Here is a 14,329-nt window from a genome sequence, read left to right on the forward strand (position 1 = left end):
AAAATTTTTTATAGAAATTATGACTGCCATGATAAGCAGCTTTGTAAAAAAAAAAAAAATCTTGGCTCCTATTATTCATCCTTATGTTACAACTGATTCCTATAAATAGATTTGCCAAATCAAAGAACATTTTCAAAATTTCTTATCTAGTGCCAATAGCTGTATGGAAAACTCTGTACAAATGTACAATCTCACCAGCAGTAAATAAGGGTGCTGCCAGAAGTGTTGTGACAAGAGAATATATAATAAGCCATAAATATTTGAGCTTCCTTTTTCCAAATTTGGTTCTAAGATACTGTCTTTTTTTTCTGATTACTACATAAATATGTGAAGGAATCCAGGAAAAAATCACTGTCGTACACTGTTGCTGATAAGCTTGGTAACAAGAGCACTTGGAAATTGCCCAGTGTTTTCTGATTAGGAAGGTTTGTATTGATACTCAGGAAATATAATCCCTGATAGTTTATGTAATCAAGGTAAAGAAAGTTCTGGCCGCTGAGTGAGACCACTCTACAATTAGTACCCGTAGAAGACCACTTCCAGTCTCTGTGGGTTACCCAGACTCTCACTTCTGAGAGTAGTTTTTACCTGCATTCAGTTTTATTTGTTTGGTTTTCCCATAACATGATGAAATTTTAACCAGGCCTTAAGTTAAATCTTTTAATAAATAGTAAGACTATACATTTAATCATAATATAATCACTTTTCATCTAGCTACTCTATAAGTCCTAGGAAAATAGAAAAACACGTTCTTATTCAAAATGAAAATTTCACTTCTAGTTTTAGGTTATTTTTGTTTTATTGTAAATTGCAACACATCTTTGCCTTGGGCATCACTGGCTGAGATTTTCTCTGATTGAAACACTGATATAGTATAAAGCACAACAAACTCTGGAAGTCGTACACCTAGATTTGACTCCTTTTCTTTGGAAAGCTGTAGTTTCTTTTACTAAAGTGCGAATAATAATAGAAACTACCTCTTAGGGAGTTTATGAATTTAAACAAGGAACTATATGTAAAACATTTAACCAATGTGAAAGTTTCACTAAGGATATGCCGCCACTTCATTTGTTGTCTTCATCATTATCAAGCTCATGGTGGAAAACCTCAATATGTCCTTCTCAAAACGCCGGAGAGTGTTTCTTAATAAAGATTCTTGGGTCTCATTCCAAAAATTCGGACTCAGTATGTACGATGCAGAGCCCAGGTGATTCTGATCTAAGTGGTCAACTGAACTACATTTCAAAAGTTGCTGATCCTCTGACTTTTTTGGGAGTCAAGGTAGGGAATTTAACTCTCTTATGTTTTTTTAAGTTCAATCCCACAGAAGAGGAAACAACCAGGAAAAAATATAATAAGCTCTTTCAACAAGGCAGTTTGTTTCCAGTTTGATCATCGCGTGTTAAATTGTGAATAGCTACTGACCATCTACCGAAAAGGACGTGCCTTTGGGGAGATGGGGCCCTCTGGATTTCTCTCCTGATACTTTCCTTCTGGGCAATCCCACTGCTCTGTGATCACAAGTAGGTGGATTGGAGGAGAAAGAGGAGCAGACTCATCACCAGCACAAGACCTGAACACGGATGGTGCCGCGCAGCTTTCAAGCGTCCTTTGGTATCTGACTTAACGTCTCTGTGCCTACTTTCTCATCTGTAAAATAAGGAACGATTAGCACCTCACTCATACCATTGTTGTGCAAATTAAGGGATAGCAAGTTGAAATAGAATGACTAAAATTGAAGAGCATTTTCATTAGTCATCTTTGTCCAGCTGTTTTCCTCCCAAAAGGTTCACAGTCACTGATCCAACAACCTGTCCTATCTCCTCCTCCCCCAGCCAAAGATGCCGTAAGATACAGAATACAAATTATAAAAGGCAGCATGGAACACTGGCCAAGCAAAATGTATTTCTCTACCTGCAATTTTCCCCTTCTCTACCTCTGATATGAAAAACTAATTCTCTCAGTTATTCATTGCTGGCAGAGATGATTAATTTAATCTTTATAGATAAAGTAAAATGTTTGGACGAAAAGAGCAAATAGTCTACGGAGGCTAATCGTAAGGCACAGTTGGGTGAATAATTCATCAAGTGCCATATAATGATATCATAGATGGTTAGCCAAGAACAAACATCAGTTCTGTAAAGAGAATTAAACTAAAACCAAGTCCATCTGGCAACAGGAAATGGATAAAGCCCTTATCGCCACTATGGATCTCATTTTGGTAGATCTTACTGTTATGCCCAGAAGTTTCCAAAGACCACTCAGGAGCCGATTTCCGATGCAAAAGCAAAAGAGCCCTTATTCAAGGTCGACCCTCAGATTATTCTGGCGATGCCAGGCAGTGTTGAGGGCCCCTAGTCTCCGGAAGCAAGGATTTTTATTGCTGTCACAGCAAGGGGTGGGGAGTTCCAACGGGCAACTCTTCTGATTGGTTAGCCCATTTATAAGCAAGACCTCCAGCCTGCAGCTGATTGGCTCTGACTAGGGGTGGTTATTTCCAGGAATCATTTCAGGTTTTTCCCTTTACAGGGCACAAATGGAGTCCCACATAAGATGAAGTCAGTTTGGCCTGGTCTTGGCCTGTTCTCTCACTTACAGCGGCCAGAAAAGATTTCATTTTTCCCCATTTCTGATGACGTGTCACGTGTGACTTCATTTCATCTCAGTACACATCCTCCATGTTAAGCAAAAATATTTAGAGCAGACCCTGGTGGTTAGAAATGTGTTAGAGCAAGAGCGACCCTAGTGCTAACCCACACTCCTACTAAGCATGGGGACCTTGGGTGTGTGACTTCACCAGATTTTAGTTTCTCACCAGTAAAATGAAGAAAACAAAACATCAGGTTGTTGTGAGGATAATATGAGATGTGTCTAACACATCATTTAGCAAATTTCTGTGTTTATAATAATGACCTCATCATGGAGAATTATAAGGCTATGTTATACAAGGTCAGACAATTAAGTTCACAAATTCATTCTAGAAAAAGTGCTGCATATCTCATTGCTGAATAGCACTGTGGTCACCTTTGAAGTGCTCCCCTTGGCCATCTGGTGACTAGAGTCACAATCAGCAATGAGATAAGAAGAGCTTGTGAATTTACCTATCAGACTTCATACGGTGGACAGCTCTGATGGCCATTCCAGAAAAAGAGTTCCAAACTGACTGTGACAGGTGGACTAGGCACTGGCATCAGTCCACAGCTCCCCAAGGGGAGTACTTTGAAGATGATAGGAGTGATATTCACTGACGAGGTAGGTAGCATTTCTTTCTAGGACAAGTTCATGAATTTAATTGTCCGGCCTCATATGTGTATGTGTATATGTGTACGTATAAATACATACACACATTCTAAACAATATTTCTATTTCTTCTCCTCTCACCTAGCTATTTTTACTTTTACTACCCGGGTCTGCTTATTTCTTTTTTCAAGATACTGGTTTTTTTTTTTTTCTTTCCTCTGCATGTTTTATATCCTCATCAACAAATACAAAAAGGAAACAGATGGAAAGATTATTTTCCTCACAAATAGCTAAAAATGCAAATTATAACACCCTGGAAACCAGGATTTAAAAAAAAAATAACACAAGGTGACATGGCTAAGATAATATCAATACTGCCAAACTGGTACAATCTTATTATAAATAAATATTTCAAAAGCAATAGCCATCAATGTGTCCATCAACAGTGTTCATTCTCTGAAAGTGAATCCCAGAGAAGCAATTCACTGAAATGAATTTATAGTGAAACAATTAATATCTACATAGATAAACCTAAAATTGCAAAAGAAAACCTCAGTGGAAAGTTGTATAACTTATGGCACACAATAAAAAAAAAATAAATGTTACACCATCATTTAAAAATGATAATAGAATATACAAAAATATTAAAACATGAAAAATATTTGGGATTATGATAATACAAACCAGGTAATAAATCATATATCCTGACTGTGACTAAACTGTGTATACATAAAATTTAAACCAAAAAACCTCTTTCAAATAGGTGAAACTATGAGCAATTTTTACAACCATAATTTTTTTGGAATTTTGTATTCTGGATTTTCTTCACTGAGAGGTGAGGGTTTAAACTGGATGTTTTCTGCAAAGGCTTCCCAAGATATTTAAATTATATATATTTTCTTCCCTTAACAGTTAATGGAATATTATTTAGCCACTAAAAGATGGAGACTTTACATCTTATATATAACCCTGGATGGAAGTGGAACACTTTATTCTTAGCAAAGCAACAACAGGAATGGAGAAACAAGAATTCTATGTACTCAATTCTGATATGAGGACAATTAATGACCTAGCATACTATAGGGGGTGGGGGGTGGGGAGAGCCAAGAGAGGGGAGAAAGGAAGAGGTTGAGGGTCATGAGGTGGGGGGTGGTTCACCTTTTGGGGGCAGAACACTATTATAAGAAGGTGTTTAACACAAGCAATCATTGTAACGAGGTTCTCTGTATCCTCAATGAATCCCCAACAATAAAAAAGGAAATTAAGTATACCAAGGCTATGTTAACCAGTTTGAGGGAACTGTTTCGGATTGTGTGTGAAAACCCCACACTGTACCCCAGAAGTGCATTAATGTACATAGTTACCATTCAATAAAAAAAGAAAAAAGAAAAAAGAAATTAGGTATACCAAAATTGCAATTTTTCTTTAAAAATTAAAAAAAAATACAATACAGTTTAGTCTTAGTGTTTATTGTGAATCTTATATTAGAGTGTTTTTATCACTCTCTACTTCTCCCCTGTTAATCTTTCTTGAGAAAGATTCAGAATCCTTTAAGGAAAAAAGTTGAATATCTCCATTTTAAAAGTATATCACAATATCTATCTCAGAATCAGAAATGTAAGTATGTTTTTGAAACTTATGTCCAATTCCTAAGGGCCTGATGGGTATGTGATCTTGGAGAGAACAGGGTTTACAGTCGGGGCTGCCAGTGTGTAAAGATGTGGTCCCCTAGTGCTGGCACCTCGGGGTGAGGGGGGCAGTGAGGCTGGGTTTGGAAGCACCAAAAGATAGAGACTATAGCTGTCTTCTGCTACTTGAGTAAAGGGCTTTGGGTGATGGTTACAGTAATAACAAACAGAAATAGCAAACCACAAGGTAGGAGCAAGTCCCCAGATTCAACCTGGGAAAATCTAACAAAGGAAAAGGCATTTGTAGCGTCCATGAGCCAGCCCAGCACAGAGAAAGCATAAAAGGGCAACAAAGGAGAAAGTCAATCATCAGCACAGTTCTGTCCTTAAAATAACGTTGGCCACATACGTTGCCAAGAAGCCGTGATTTTGCCTTTTCCTTCCTTGTTTTCCCAGCCTTTCCCTGACCCACTTTATTTTCTCCAACCTCTCACAAGAAGCTCGTTCTTTCTTGTATCATATCTCCCTGAGCTCTGCCCTGACAGGCTCAGTGTTTGCACCCCAAGTCAGCCATTAGGCTTTACCAACAGCGGTAGGCTCTGGAAGTGCTGCTCACTTGGGGGACAGATGCAGCTGCAGCCAAACCTGGATTTCTAAAAGGCATGTTGTCCTTGTGACTTTGTTATGTAAGTTTCCATGACATCTGCGCATATGTGCCAGCAGATGCTGGGGTGGCTGCAAAGGTGAGGTTTCTGGAAGGAGGCAGGCCTTCGCAGTGTCTCACTGTGGGAAAACGCATGTTTAACAAGGGAAAGGGCAGGAAAACTCAGACGCATGCAGATTCAGGAAATGGAGTCAAGGTCGGGAAACACTCAGAGATTCCGGAACAGAAGAAGGATGTTTTTTCTATTCGCATTTTAAAGCAATGCAGGGTGGCCATAAACACAGGGGACAATCTGTACACGAACTTTATGGCCACCTTCTATATTTTGCAAAAGTAATAAATGCTTGTTGTTTTATGTTCAAAAACAGTATATTAGTGTGCAAAAAAGTAAAGGCCCTCTCCATTGTTTCCATCTACCAGGGACATTCATTCTTTATTGCTTGGTGAATATTATTTAAGACTTTTTCTATGAAACAGAAGTGCCACCCTCCCACACAGACTTTGGACTTGGCCACAGGACTTGCCAATGGATAACAGCAAATACGACACAAGTAGGAGTTGGAGAAGCATCAGAGTTTGCCCTTTCTTGCTGCTGGAAACCCTTCTAGTATCACAGGCCCAGGCTTTTTTCCTGAAGAGTAAGAGTGTGGAGAGGGCAGCACCTGTGGCTCAGTACCTGCCCCATATACTGAGGGTGGCAGGCTCGAGCCCGGCCCCAGCCAAACTGCAAGAACTAAAAAAAAAGTCTGTGTAGAAAGAGGACCCAGCCGCCATCCTGCCATTCCAGTGGAAGCCTGGATATGTCACGGGGTGTGTGAGTGACATTATCTAGACCATCTGTCTATGACTGAGTCAGGACAGCTTCCAAAACAACCCACTGAATCATGAGAACTAATAAATGCGTATTAAGTAACTAAGTTTGGGTGTGATTCGTTACACAGTAGAAGTCAACCCATAAAGATAGATTGAAATGGAAAGACACAAATATATGAACAAAAATGAATCTGTAGATATGCATTTTGGCATGCTGTTTTTAAAAATACGTTTATTATAATCACCTGAATAGCACATGACTAACGTCTTTAAAAATTCTAAGACTACACATAACCCAAAGAATCCTTTCATCACTAGCCCGCCATCCCAGTCCCTCAGCTACTGTCATCAGGGGGTACGCCTCCTTCTGGATCAGTGCCAGCTTTGTGAATCGGAAAACAGAAAATTTTTACTTTTTCACTTGTACTTTGTATTCAGTCAACACGGGGATATGTCTCAGAAACAGCCCCGTGCTGGTGAGCATCAATCTATTTCGACACACACACCGGACTGCTTTACCTCCTAAAAGCTTTATGATATGATTTGAAACCTGTTAGATCAATTTATGCTGCTTCAAAACTGTCTTTGTCATTTTTTTACATTTATTCCTTTACTCGAATTGTAGACTCACCTAGTTAAGAGAGACGAAAAATCTTGTGGGGTTGATTTTTGGAGATTGCATTAAATTTATTAAGTTTGGAAGAGATGATGACTTTATCTTTTGTGTTGCATTTCCCACTTACGAACATGTGATATTTCCTTTTTACTTAGGCTTTTTCACCACCTTTAGCAAGTTTCTATAATTTTCTACACTATCATACATTTATTACTAGATTTCTCTCTCATCGCTTTGTATTTTTCATTGCCATCAGGATAAGGATCTTGAAATCTATTTTCCTGGGATGTAAGAAAAATTTTAGATTTTTTAAATGATTTGCTTGTGAGGCCTCAGTGCTGAGCTCTGCTATTCATTCTAATAGAAAAATGAGGACAGTCAGCTGACAAATTCATGAGCTTATCACTTGTAAACAACAACAGTCTGACCTCCTCCTTTTAATACATGTATTTCATTTTGTTCTATTTAATTTGGAATTCCAGTGTGACTATTAAGTAGCAAAACAATTAGCAGGCCTTTTTATCTTTTTCCTGACTTTGATGGGCATATTTCAATTCACCATTGACCATGATGTTGGAAATCTCATATCAAATTAGAGTTGCTTCTTAATTCTCATTTGCTTAGAGCATTTAAAAAAAATTAAGAATGGCTACTAGACACCCTCAAATGCCTTTTAAAGTATCTATTGAAATGATTAGTTTTCCTCCTTATTTGTGTACTAAATTACTCTATTAATAAATTCTAATATTAAACTACTCTCGCATTCCTGAGCTAAACCTTGCTTAATCATATTGTATTATTTTCTACTATGTTGCTAAGCTCTATTCATCTTAGAGATTACACATCTGTTCACAAATAAAATTGTTCAGTAGTTTCATTTTCTTATTCTCACCTTATCTTTGGCTAAATATTTTAATTTTTAACATCCAGTCAAAGCTAGATAGACAGGTGAATATTTACTTTTTGCATTTTATAGTCTAAGATTTGAAAATGATATATTGAAGTTACAGTGTTATTAGTGTATGTGCGTTGGATATGTGTTAAGTTCAGGTGAATTCTTCTTATCTGTCAGTCATATAGACCTCTATCTATCTACAAGTGGCTTTTCTTTGTAATTTCTATTCTCATCCACCAAAACAGCTGCTGCGATTTCTAGGTCTGTCTTCAGTGCCTCTCATTTTTCTCTTATTTTGTTAGCTTTTGAGATAATAGTAATAATAGCTAATGCTTATATAGCTCTTTCCGTACAGACAGTGTTCCCAATGCTCTACAATAAACTATATAAACTCAATCTCCATAACTACTCACTTCTGGTTAAATATGATTCAGGAAAACAAAACCATAACAGATATTTCAACAGAGAAAACTAATGTAGGGAAAAGGTTGAGATTGGTTAAGTCAGTGTTGAGACATTGAAAAGGCAAAATGAGCACACCAAGGTTAAGTCCAAGGGCACAGAGGTCATAATGGTAGAAAGCAGCTACCACCCTCACGTGTACGAGACAGACAGGAAGACAACAAGAACCCCTACCTACCCGCTGGAGCACAGAACTCTGAGCAGAAGGTGCCACTCTGGGTAATACAGGGAAAGGAGGGGGGTCTCCTGGAAATGGGGCAGTGCTCATTGTGCGGATATGGGTGGGAGAACACGAGGAACCCCATTTTGGAATGCAAAAAGAAGGTGGAGTCTGGAACAGCTGCTGCTGCCAGGATCACTTCCTGCTCCACGAGCTAGTTGAAAGTTCCTTCCCCCACCTCCTGCCTCTTACTCAGGCTTTTGTTCCCTCTATGAGCACAACTTAACGGTGTTAGCCCAGCTTTCCAAAGAATGATATTAGAAAGTATATTTGAAGCTCAGAGAAAATAGCTTAATAATGAGCAGAAAACATTTCAATAATTTTTCGAATGTTACACACATGGTAATTACAGGACTAGCATTCAAATCCAGGCAGTCGGTTTCTGGAGACTCTTCTCTCAACCACCGTACCAGGCTGCCTCCCCAACTATTTGAAATCTAGAAAATCCCCAGGCTCAGTATTCCAGCTCGCTGCTTTCTCTTGCACTATGGCCTTCTGTCCAGCCCAGCTCACTGAGTTTTAGTTCTAGGACAAGAGTTTGGATTTTTCCTATCTGTCAGGTTGATTTTAGTGTGGGTAGATTATCTTCTTACATTTCTGAGGGTAGAAATTGTGCTTACTCTATGCTTCCTGTTCTGCCTGTTCTTCTAAGTCTCTGTCCTGGAGACTAAGGTCTTCTTTTGCTGAGGAGCAGCAAAGCAGTGGCTGTCCTGGGGTGATGGGTGACTGGCTTGAACTGCTCTCATCTTGGTAGCTGAGACACCCTGTGGGGTTGCCTGATGGGCATGTTTGTGAGGAGGGCTGAGATAACCGCTGTGGATGTGTCCTCAGCAGCTCCCTCCCTCAGCCTGGGAGGATATGCCAGTCCTCTCAGGGTACCACAGTGGTCAGCACTACCCGATTTCTCTAACTCAAAGTTCTGACTGCATAACCTCTCCATTCCCCCTGAGTCTGACCTCCCTGTCACTGCTTTCTGGCCCAAGAAGCAGAATAGGCAGAAAGTGACCTATTCAGACCCCTCTTTTTATCACCCAGTTTCTTTCTTTTCAAACTCCCCTATTCCTGGTATTCATACATATAAGCTCCTTTGGTGCTGTTCCCAAACTTTCTAACAGAAAAATCTGCTCTGTATTTCAGGACCTTACTTTTTTTACTCATCTTCCTTTTATGTCTCATCTTTTGTTTGACATGTTATGATCCATCAAGGGTTCTTCCTGATCTACATAGTGGTTGTGAATTTTAAAATGAAAATACTTTATCATTTCTAGAGATTTAGTACAGAATTGGAAAGCTGTAGTCTTGTACTGAGTCTGCCATCTAGAATAGAAATTTTGTATCTTTTTTTTAAGAATGTGATTCTTGTACCCATAATGTTTTACAAATTATTTTTTAATGCATCAATGCAATGCAGACATGCTTCCATGGAAGTAGACAAATGTTATTTGAATGGCTGCAAAAGTATTCCAGATATAAATATGCCACGTATACATTGACTGTTTTAGTGTTTTTCATTTTTAGTATTACAAAAAACACTGCCCTGAGCATCTTCATGAACTTCAGATTATTTCTATACAATGGATCTTTCAGCTTAGATTTGTAATGATGTCTAAGGCAGTGTTCATGGGACATGGTTTCAAAGAAATAAACAGATAATCCTTTCTTTCAGTGTTTTTGTTTACACCCAACTGCATTAGTTCAAGATCCTTTTTCTGGTATATTGTATCATCTGGCTATTTCAGTTCAGGGAAATGGGCCTGGAGATTTCAGGCCTATTATCCACCAGTGTCCTCCTTTATTCAGGGAAATAGCCGAGGACAGAGGACGGTATTTAAAGACAAGGAGACATGGGAGACCAAAAATAAAAGCATCATTCACGTATTCCCAGAACATTAAAAATTGGGTCTATAATATCAATTGATAAATAAACGAAGAATCTTTTTATCATGTCAACATTTATGTTGTTATATATAGAAAAATATCATGTCCTAAAGTTTTGAATACCTTTGAAGCTTCATATATACCAAGAAATATTTAATTAACCCTTTGTAGCAAAGAGGTTTCTCCTTCACATCTTAAATTCCTCCTCTCAGTAGATTCAAATCCCAGGGTCCAAGGTCAATCTATTTCTAAACATTTTACTAGCCCTATTCTGGACTTCTGTCTTACCAACAGACTTCCATATTTTGTTCCATTCTTTTATCACAAACACAAACTCAAAAATACCTCTGTCAGAACGAAGGTCTGGTAGACCTACCGGAGTAACCCTAGGAACAAAAGTGATCAATCTGCAATGAACTGATTTATAGCAGATGAACACAACATTGCTAGCATTTACTAGAAATATGTTCTTCATGTGTGATTTGCTAATTTCCTTAGAAATTATAAGAAAAGCACAAACAAGACATAACAGGAAAAAAAAGAAAAAATAAGAAACAATCATTGTGGTAGATTATAGCTTCTAAAAGGTTCACAGCCATGTTTTAAGTTCCACAGTCTCAGAACTTTGGCCCTCTCATCCAAAAGTAAGCTGGGCATGGTGGCATATGCCTCTAATTACAGATATGGCATATGCCTCTAATTGCTACTATTTGTGCCAGCCTAGGTGAAAGAGCGTCACCATATCTCGAAAAAAAAAAAAAAAAGTGAAATCTAATTTCTACCCCTTGAATGTAGGTCATTGTGATTTCTCAATAAATAGAAGCAAAGGAAGAAACAGGTGCCTTAGGAGGCTAGGACACAAAAGGTGACACCACTTTGCCTGGCTCGTTCCGCTCTTTCTAGGGACACTTATCTTTGGATCATAGCCACCATAGTTTTGGAAATCTCACTCTACATGGAGAGGCCAGTCGTAGGTGATCTAGCTGAGAGTCCCAGATTGGATCCCCATTGGGAATTATCTACCACAAGGCATGTGAGTGAACAGCCTTCCAATGAGTCCAGCCTCCAGCTTTAGTACCTTCCTGCTGAGCCTCAGACAACATAATCCATAGAACAGCTACCCATCCTGTGCTATTGTGCTGATAGTTTTGTTGTTCTTATAGTTTTATGTTGTTCTTATAGTTTTTATAATAGTTTTTATGTTGTTCTTACAGGTTTATGTTGCCTCAGCACCATTTTGAATAGAGGTTTAATTTTCTCATACTAGAAGCTGAACTTAGTCATTTTTTATGTGCTAATTTTTTTAATGTTTTTTATTAAATCATACCTGTGTACATTAATGCAGTCATGGGGTACAGTGTGCTGGTTTTATATACAATTTGAAATATTTTCGTCAAACTGGTTAACAGAGCCTTCGTGTCATTTTCTTAGTTATTGTGCGAAGACTTTTGTATTCTACATTTAGAAAGATTCACATGTACCCTTGTAAGATGAACCATAGGCGTGGTCCCATGGAGGAGGGAGGATGAGTGGAAAGGGGTGATTAGTGGAACTTAGTCATTCTTACAGTTTCTTGTTTTCTACCACTTTGCCAGATTCTCAGTGCCATAGATCCAAATATCTGCCTTATACGACCACCTCCTGGTGACCACCTCCGTAAGGGACAGCTAGATACAGTCTACTTGACTCACCCCACTGGTCTCTACATCCTACATGGACTGTGCAGACACACCACAGTGATCATCTCTCAGTTACAGAGTGATTTCACAGAACTCAAGCCTGCTTACTACCATCCCACCAATTAGAACTCCCTAAAGGAAACCTCCTTGGCTAACACCTTCAACCCCCAAAAGGCTTTAGCCCATGAGTCTCTTACACTCCCTCTCTTTTTCTCTCTCATTCCATGACTGCTTGACTGTGTGCCCCAATTGCCTTCCCACTTCCTGGTAGCCTTACAAAGTGGCCCTCTTCTCTCTGGGATCTCTGAGTAATATAGTGCTTCTGTTATTTCTGGTGTTTCATTGCATTGCTTATTCTGCATCTTATTTGACCAACATAACTTCCTTCCAGGTCAAGCTTTTCTGGAGAATGGCTGTGTTGGTACAAATATTTTGGACACAAGTCATCTAAGAGCCATGAGGGGATCTTCCAGTATAAATAAGTTTTCTGTGACAGGGATACCTGGTCATGCATCAGACACTTGAACGTTAGGCTATTTGCCAAAACAAATATGGCATGTGATCACATAATATTTGATCTTTAGTGACTATATTCTTTCACTTGGTTTAGTGTTTTCAGGGTTCATCCGCATGTAGCACGGAGCAGTATTTTATTCACTTCTCCAGTGGCTAGGTGATCTGCTCTTGTGTTGTTGTATCTCATTTTGGGCATTTGTCAGTTGATGGGCAATTGGGTTGGTCCTGCCTTCTGGCTACTGTGAAGAGTGCTGCTCTAGGTATTCATGTTAAAAAAAAAAAAAAAAGAAGAAGTATTTTGTGAAAGGCACACTATACACACCTACAACAAATTCCTGGAGGCCTCTCAGAGCAGGAGTGGAGTTCATAACCACTCTTCTAAGGGAGCTCTCCAGACCAAATTAAAGGAAACTATAACAGCTCTGTTCAAATTTATGACACATAAAGAACCTGTAATAAATGGCTATTTACACCATAATGTTTCTTCCCCATTTTAAAAATTGTGATGAAATATACAACATAAAATTTACCATCTTAACCATTTCTAATTTTATAGTTCAATGATATTAAATATGTTCATATGCTTGTGACAACCATTGTCACCATCCATCTCCATAATTCCTTCCATCTTATAAAATTGAAACCTCACATCAATTAAATAATGATCACTTATTGGCAACTACCATTCTACTTCCTTGACTCTATGATTGTGATGACTCCGAATCCCTCATATAAGTGGAATCATGCAGAATTTTGTCTTTCTGTGATTGGCTTTAGCTTTAAGCATTGTGTCCTCAAATTTCTTTCACATTGTAGCATATGTTCAGAATTTAATTCCTTTTTAAAGCTGAGTAATATTTCATAGTATGTATATACTACAGTTTACTAATTCTTTCATCTGCCAGTGAACATTTAGGTTACATCCACAATTTAGCTATTGTGACTAATACGGCAATAAACATGGATGTACAAATATTTCTTTGGGACTATCTTGTCAATTATTTTGGGTATATACCCAGAACTCGTATTTCTGGACCATACGCTAATTATATTTTTGTTGTTGTTGTTGAACAGCCATACTGTTTTCCACAGTTATTGTAACATTTTACATTGGCACCATCGGTCACAGGGTTCCAATTTCTTCACATCCTTATCAAAACTTGTTATTTTTCTTCTTGATAATAGTTATCATGATATCCTCAGAGGATGAATTTAAAAAGTATCTCCTGTTATTTAATTTTTTGGAAAAGTTTGAGAAGGATTAGTGTTAGTTCTTTTTTTAATATTTGGTAGAATTTACTAGTGAAGCCATCGGGTATAGGGTTTTTCTTTGTTGAGAGATTTTTGATTACTGACTCAATCTCCTTACTAGCTTTAGGTCTACTCAGATTTCCTATTTCTCCATGATCTACTCTTAGTAGGATTTCTTTTTCTAAGAACTCATACATTTCATCTAAGTAACCCAATATGTTGGTATTGAAGGATTTATGGTTGTTTATAGAATTTGCTTGTAATCCTTTTTTATTTCTGTAGAATTCCTACTAATGTCTCCACTTTCATCTCTGACTTGAGGGATTTGACTACTCTTTTTTTTATTATTCTGTCTAACTAAAGTTTTGTCAATTTGGTTGGTCTTTTCAAAGAACAAACCTTCAGTTTCATTGATTTCCTCTATTATTTTTCTCTTCTCTATTTGTCTTTTTTTTTTTTTTTTTTTT

General features: G+C 38.1%; 1 pseudogene; it reads left to right on the forward strand.

Annotated features, from left to right (window-relative positions):
• Nucleotides 1-8,427: 8,427 nt before the first annotated feature.
• Nucleotides 8,428-14,329, forward strand: part of LOC100954910 — a 21,886-nt pseudogene continuing 15,984 nt past the window's right edge.

This window comes from Otolemur garnettii, unplaced genomic scaffold (assembly GCF_000181295.1).
Source record: "Otolemur garnettii isolate 467f Iridium unplaced genomic scaffold, OtoGar3 scaffold00020, whole genome shotgun sequence".
In the NCBI taxonomy this organism is placed as follows: domain Eukaryota; kingdom Metazoa; phylum Chordata; class Mammalia; order Primates; family Galagidae; genus Otolemur; species Otolemur garnettii.